Below are 7,689 nucleotides of genomic sequence, written 5' to 3' on the forward strand. Positions count from 1 at the left end.
TCTTTTTATTTTCTACCCTTTTGGAACTTTTTTGTATGAAATATATACCTGACAGGAGATCATCAGGATATTTTCAGGCAAATTTGAAGGTTTTTACTTTTTTTTTTTTTCTATGAATCAACAGTGATTTTGGACTTAGAACTCTTCCATCGGTGCCTTTTCCTCCCTCCTTTTTCAGACTTTTTTCTCAGAATTCTGAGTGAGAATAAGTGAGATTCTTTTTTTCAGTTGCCCTAGTCCTCTTCCATGCGGTCCTCCATTTGGCCCTTAAAGAACTACTTTTGCCTCTTCAGAGTCTGATAAATCAACGAGTTTCTAGGCATTTTGAAGATAGATATTGTTTTGTAGACGAACTCTCAGCTGAATCCAGAGACACACAGCGGTGTGTGTCCGGCGCTGTGGGGCCGGTGGCAGCGTGTCTGACATGTGTATGAAAGCCACTGCAGAATGCCTGACGTCACCCTGGGAACAATGAGGTATTTCTCCTCTTTTATCCCACTGCGTCCCCCCCCCCACCCGTCCCCTCCACGGACCAGGACGGGCTGAGGAATGCAGCGGGGATCCAGGGGAGCCGGGGACGCTGCTCCACGGACAGCGTGACTCATCCACTGACCTTTCTTTGGATCAAGCCTGTGTGTCACGGCCATGTTGGGCTTATTGTCAGAGCTGGAGAGAAGCAGACTGAAAACCTCCTGGATGGATGAAGGAGGGAAGGAAAGGGAGTCACTTCTGTACTGCAGGTGCATATATTATGAATGACTGGATATAATGTGTTATGCTGCAGCGAGGCAGACGGTTTTATTCATTTGTACACACACGGCTGAAAATGGTGCAGAGCAAAGTTCTGCCTGATCGACTCGCACTGACCAGAACAGTGGAAATGTTTCCACTTTGTGACGAAAGTGGAAACACTGGAGTAGAGTGAAAACGTAAGGTGACGGTAGAATGAAAACAAGATGCTGGAACACACTTTCCGCAAACATTTACGAGATGATTCTCAAATTTTCTCAAACAACATTTGAAATTAGTTTTTTTTTTGCGAATAGTTGGGTTGGATTCTATGTGAAAATAAACAGCTTTTAAAAAATGAAAAGAAGAAAAACTGAGACACCCATTTGTTTTCTACGATGATGTATTCGGGCCAATCGTAGATAGAAAATAATCTACAGAGTGAATTTTTACAAAAAAAAAACTTTTTGTAGAAGTGAATTAAAAAAAGATATATTTTGGTATTAATTAAAAAACAATTCTAGAAAAACATGGACATTTTTTTGAGTTTGAAAAGTCAAAACATTTTTAGAAAAAAAAAAAGATTAATTTCCCCGAAACTTTCCAGAAAATATCGTGGACATTTCTGAGTTTCCAAAAATCCTAGAAATTTTGAGATTGAGTTTTTTTAGAGAAAATTTCTGAGATTAATCTCAAAATTTCAGAGTTTTTGGGCATAAATTTACTCGCCTTTATTCTGTATTTTGTATGTTGCAGGTTAGGTGTGAACTGACTGACCGATCAAGAATCTTAAAAAAAAAAAAAAACGTAGAGACCGCACAAAATCACTCAGAGGTCCTCTAATGGCCCACTCGCCACACTTTGAGTGTTTAGAGAACTAAAACAGAAAAACGTCTCAGTTACCAGATGATAAAAGTTCAGAACTGTATTTTGCTAGAAGCTGCGATTTCTCATTAAATCTCTGAAGTTTGAGTTTTCTCACTGTGATTAAACACAAAGTCCAATTATTATTAGACTAATTATCTTTAAATGTAACATGTTTTAGAGCTGATGTGATACAAAGAAAGATGCACAACACTGAACTCTGACCATTTAGTCTCATCCACTAAAGCGAATAGTGGCTGGAAGCTTTAATGTTCAGGAAAACCATATGAAATTCAAGCTATAAGAATCAGGTGAATAATAAACTGAAGCCCAGTAAATGACTGGTGGCTTGATGAGGAAGTAAATAAATGTGTCCGACACAATCTGCTAGCCGCACTCCGCCCACCCTGGTCGGCAACGGACAAGTGAGCCATTGTTCTCACCACCGTGGAGGAGCGAATCCTAAATTTGGAATGTGTTTGTGTTTACACCTTTGTGTTAAATGTACAGCCCGGCACAGCCTGATGCAGTAAGAGGTCAGGAAAGAAAAAAAAAAAAGCAGAAGGTTTACTGAAGCTTCCTGTAGAAAGTACGCCTGGTCATGTGCTTCTGTGTTGAGCAGAGAGCTTCGATTTACTGAACCATGATGAGTTTGTTGTTCAGATCAGAATCACTGTTAGCATCATTGCTAGCATTGACTTTGAGGACTTTCTTTCTTTGTGTGTGTACGTGTGTGTGTGTTCACATTTCATAGAAAGTTCTCCCATTAGTCCCTCATTTGTAGTTCAGTTGTTAACATTATTGACTGGCTCTGGGGTCCGGGGGCCTTTCTGCGTGTTTTCTGGTGAATCTCTGTGTTTTCTTCTCTTTTCTGGACTGAACCGCCAACAGCTTTTATTGCCACCATTATTATTACTCCTGGCCGCCTGCTTCTGTGCTCAGCTGCCCGTCTCTCTTGGATGGAGCTACTGCCGCCGTTCATTTATTCCGCTGCTTGTAAGTTATTACACATTACAGTACAGAAAATAACATAAAAGCTATATGTGATAAACTCTTGCAGTCAGGCTCATTTCTGCTGCTTCACATTCACTCACACTCACACACACACACGCACTCACACACACACACGCACACACACACACGCACACACACACACACACACAGTCCAAGCGAGGGTCTTGTAAACATCTCACAGAGAGAAGAAGCACACACATGGAATTTGGACACTTTATTTGGGCATTATGGGGGAATAGAGCGGCCTAGGCTAACCGCGCTCAAACGAAACAGGAATCCCTCACAGTAAAAATAACAGTCTACAGTCAGATATTCACACCGACTCCGCGTCATCCGACACCCAAAATGATTCGGACGGAGTCGGGAAGACGTTCTCCCGCTGCACAGCGTCAAGTCCGAGCGAACGTGCCAAGCTTTTATCACCCGGGAGGATCTTTTAGTAAATCACAAAGCGCTTTATTGGGATTCAGTGAGACAGGGCGAGAAAAGGAAGCAAGGTGGAAGGAAAAGGATACGTCCTTCCTCGCGAAACTGATCGGATACAGAGATGTGTGAATATTAACATTTAGCCTCCTGCCGCAGATTTTACAGATTTTCCAAAGGTTAATTGACTGATTTATTTTAATGAAATGGGAACGTACAATGTTGTTGCAGATATACAAGATTTAGCAAAATGCTGACGACCATCCGTAGTCTCACGATATCCCATGATGCAGTGCGTTCTTGTAAAATCGCATTAATATAATTTATTTGAATATTTAATTGAGGTCTGTGGTACTGAGAAGTACAGATGCCTGATTCTCAAGTAGTTTGAATCAGTTTCACACAAAATATTAAGTACATGTACGAAATGTATTTTGTTAACTAGTTACTGAATTTTTTTCTGTTAAATAAATGTAAACAGAATACCTTCATTTAACACAATAACATCAGTTATAATTTTATATGTATTTTGGTACACACGACTTAAATGACTTATATTTAGATATTTTATTAAGGTCATTTAAATGATAAATATAGTGACACTTACTAAACCTCAAAGACTTTTAGAGTGCAGAAAACAAATAACTATTTTTTATACACAAAAATAAGGAATACAGTAAAAAATAAATAAATAAAATTTGAAATATATATATATAGTCATAAAAACCTAAAGTTTGGGCTTTGACTAGGCTGTTCAAATGGCATATGCTTTCATCTAAACCATTCCAATGTAGCTATTTTAAAGCTTTTAATAGCTTTCCTTGCAGGATTCTCCTGTTTCTATCTTCATTGAAGAGAAGAATCCCCACAGCATGATACTGCCACCACCAGTTTTTCCGATATGGGAATAGCGCATTTTGGGTGACGAGCCTTGTTTGTTCTGTACGTCAACCAAAGAGTTCAAATCAGGTACTGACCGGGTGAACTTTATATAAAGAAAGAAAAAAAACCCCGCTGACTACAAATCTGCTCCACACTTTTCAGATTTTGATTTGTTAAAAGCATCGACAGGTTTTTTCTTCACACTTCTCCGTCATTCATCCATTTATGTTGGTGTATTACATAAAAGTTTGTGGTTGTAACGTAATTTGAAAAAGTGGAAGTCATAAAATTACTTTTGTAAAGCTCTATTATAGAGCTTAAAAGATCATAAGCTCTTCCCAGATCAGATCTTTGTGTGTGTATATATATATTACAGCAGGAGGGCTCGTTTGTGGGCTTGAAGGATTGAAAATGAGATGGATGACGAGGGGAAGGGGAATGGTTCGCTCTGAGGAACGCCGAGGTGCATTTCTGCTGAGAGCCAGTCTTCCCTCTCTACTCTAACTCTGGCTATTTATGGTAGGAGGCCTCTCAGCCCGGAGCAACTCAGCAGAGTTCTGAGTTCATCATTCCAACTTGTAGCTACAGAAAGACGGGAGGCTTCAAACACGCCTGGGTTTGGTCAGTTCAGCTGCGCTACAGCCACACACTTCAGGGTGTTTTGTTAGGATTTATTCATGTAAGAGACAAACAACGGGTTTTGTGGCGGGTTAGACCCCTTAAAATCCAGTACAAACAATTGCCTTCAGTTGTGACTTAAGAGTTAAATCATTAACCCTAACCTGCATAATAGTCGGTTGTCAGGGCAACTAACAGTCGTACACCCTAGACAAATTGACAAGTGCGCAACAGTCTTACTTTTGTCCCTAACAATGCACTGTAACGGAATAGATCCAGTCATCTGAGACAAGGAAGGAGCCACAGGTGGACGATAATTGGTCCATCGCAGAGCGACAAGAAAGGCAAAGTAGTTCAGTTTTGAGAGACCAATTAACCTAACAGTTGTGTTTTTAGACTGTGGCTGGGCTACCTGGAGAAAACCCAAACAGAGAGAACATGCAAACTCTGGGATTCGAACCCAGGACCTTCTCAGTGAGAGACTTCTTGCTGTTCCATGAACATAAAAACCTGACGAAATCAGTGGCACCCAAAGTAGCCCTGAACAATGACGAGACAATCGTGTTCATTACATAGAGAGACATATGGTTATGTAAATACAAAACCCCCAAAATAAATAGCTACATATAAAAATAAATATATATACACATAAAATTACCTTTTTTTGAAGCTGCTTCCTCCTTTTAGTGGCCTGGTGTGGCCACCCTTACTAAACTTTTCTGGGGGCCCCACTAGGGTTGCCACCTTTCAGAAATCAAAATAAGGGACGCCCACTTATTTTGGGGGGGAGAGGGCTAGGATTATCAGGGGACCGGTTCTATATATTTAAAGCCGGTGGAGGGGGAGGGGGGGGAGCGGAGGGGGGCTGCGGGGGCAGCATGTCGATTGGTCTGTGTTACCCAGAAAGCAGTTGGGCACAATATCGCAACACCAACACCGTGAGTGAAACAATGACTGGGGCAGCTACTATATAAAGTATTTGGAGACCACTTTATTACTACACATGCTCATTTGTAGAATACGGAATAAATCGCGTCCCGTATCAGTTCAATAAGAGTCGCGACATTTAACATCCAAATACGGGACGGTTCCATATTTTACGGTACGGGTGGCAACCTTAGGCGCCACTGAATTAAATGCATAAAAAGTTCCTGTTTGCTTCTACTTACTGTCACAGCTGGATGTGAAACTGTTTAAAGTTCAGTTTGGGTTAAAAGTGCTGACTTCAAGAGCTTTAAGGACGAATCGTCATATCTATGAGTAAAGCTCCTAAAGGTTCGGTCAGGGTTTCCCCATCTGTGCCATCCGTGACACACATGAATTTTTAATGACGACATTAAAAATTCATACCTTGTTAAATGGTCCCCGGTTTAAAGCTCCTGGAATGTTGACTTTTTCCCCTCCTCTCATATCTATTTGTGTTTCTTCTAAGTCTGGGAAAAGCCTTATGCACGAATTCCTCCTGAAATAGACATATTTCTATAATCTGCTTATTTTTACTCCGCACTCACTGACTCGTGATTAGCGTGAAACATTAGCCCTCTTACAGAGACTTGACGTTAGCAGACATGAATTCGTGTCACTGCGGCCACAAAGTAAACATCAAGTCTGCTGTGTACGAGCACGAGCACACGGTATTGTGTGTGTGTGTGTGTGTGTCGCGTGCCGATGCGGGTGACGATGGCCGGTATTTACCGTAACGTACAGGTGTTGCCCCTCAGCCCTACTGAACATGCAGGTGATGATTCGGAGCTCCTGCGCGGATGGAGGAGGTGCTGCTGTAGTAGCTGGAGGAAACCTTCATTGAGTCTCTGCTATGTGACCATGTTTGGTAAAAGCTCCTGAGGAGCGGGGCTCTGAACAAGCCCCCTTGACCGAGTGCTGCTTGCTCACTCACGCAGGAGATGGTTTCAATCAAAGACCTACGCTCTCTCAACCCCCCCCCCCAAAAAAAAAAACCTTACCCCCATCCCTGCTGCATCCTTTACTTCACTCATTTTCAGACCTATTCTAGGTCATTCGCTTACTTTAACGTTTCATCTCGTTTTGTGTGTTTGGGTCTCCGTTTCCTTTTTCTCTTTGAAAGTGACGTAATTTCTCGCCCAAACTGAAGTAAAAGGCGGGAGCGGTGCCAGTTTTCAGTAGCAGGTCTGGTAACGCTGCCTTGGCCAGAGGTTGACGAATGACTGGGCCGCTTCAGAATGCCGAGGAGGGATTTGGCTTTAAGTGGTGTGTTTTATCCCCCCCCTCCTCCACTCTGTTTTTGTTTCATAATGCATTTTATCAGCAAGAAGCATCTCTGGACCACACGGAAGTTAGTTTTTCAGTCAGATGGATTGTGCTCTAGAAGTATTTTCAAGTTTCCTCAAGACTTCGCTGAGTTCTGCTTAAACTCTTTTTTTGCGCCAGAGTAACACAAACTAGCAGCGTATATGGTGTTGTATGTAAAGTTACACATTAAAAAAAAACAGCAATATGTTTGGTTTATTTACCCTGAGAAAAGAAATAATTAGTAATTTCCAAATGTTTATTTTCCAAACTATTATGCTAGCACTAAAACTTTGGCTAGCATGCTATATACTTAGTTTGAAAAGTATATGCTTACTTTTAACTAAATATTTAGTTTACTAAATAAACATTTCATTTGGATCTAAATATTTAGTTTGCCAAATGAATAAGTAATTCGAAAGCTAAATATTTAGCTTGTGAATTACACGTTTAGTCTGAAACTCTGACATTTACAAATGTATGAAAACCATGGTGAAAATTTGACTTTGTAAAAATCAATACCCTCATTTTTTTGTCCACGACAGACTAAATAAACCGAAAATATTGCTGTTAATTTTTTTTCTGCATAACTTTACAAATGGAGCCCCATAGCAGTCGAAGGAAAATAATACAAGGCTTTCAAAATTTTGGCATTAATTTTGCTGGGGGCTCTTTCTGGTGTATCTCCACCAGTTATTCATGTTTTCTGACTAAAAAGCTCAAACCTTGTCAGACTGGATGATAGCATCAGTTTTCAAGTATTGCTTCAGATTCTTTGTTGAATTTAGGTATGTACTTTGACTAGGCCATTCTAACAAATGCATATGCTTTGCTCTTAAACTCCAGTCCTTGAGGCTGAGTGTCCTTAGATGCGTCTATCAAGATGGTCCA

Source organism: Poecilia reticulata, chromosome 8, assembly GCF_904066995.2.
Source record: "Poecilia reticulata chromosome 8, P_reticulata-male-v2, whole genome shotgun sequence".
NCBI classification, from domain to species: Eukaryota; Metazoa; Chordata; class Actinopteri; order Cyprinodontiformes; family Poeciliidae; genus Poecilia; species Poecilia reticulata.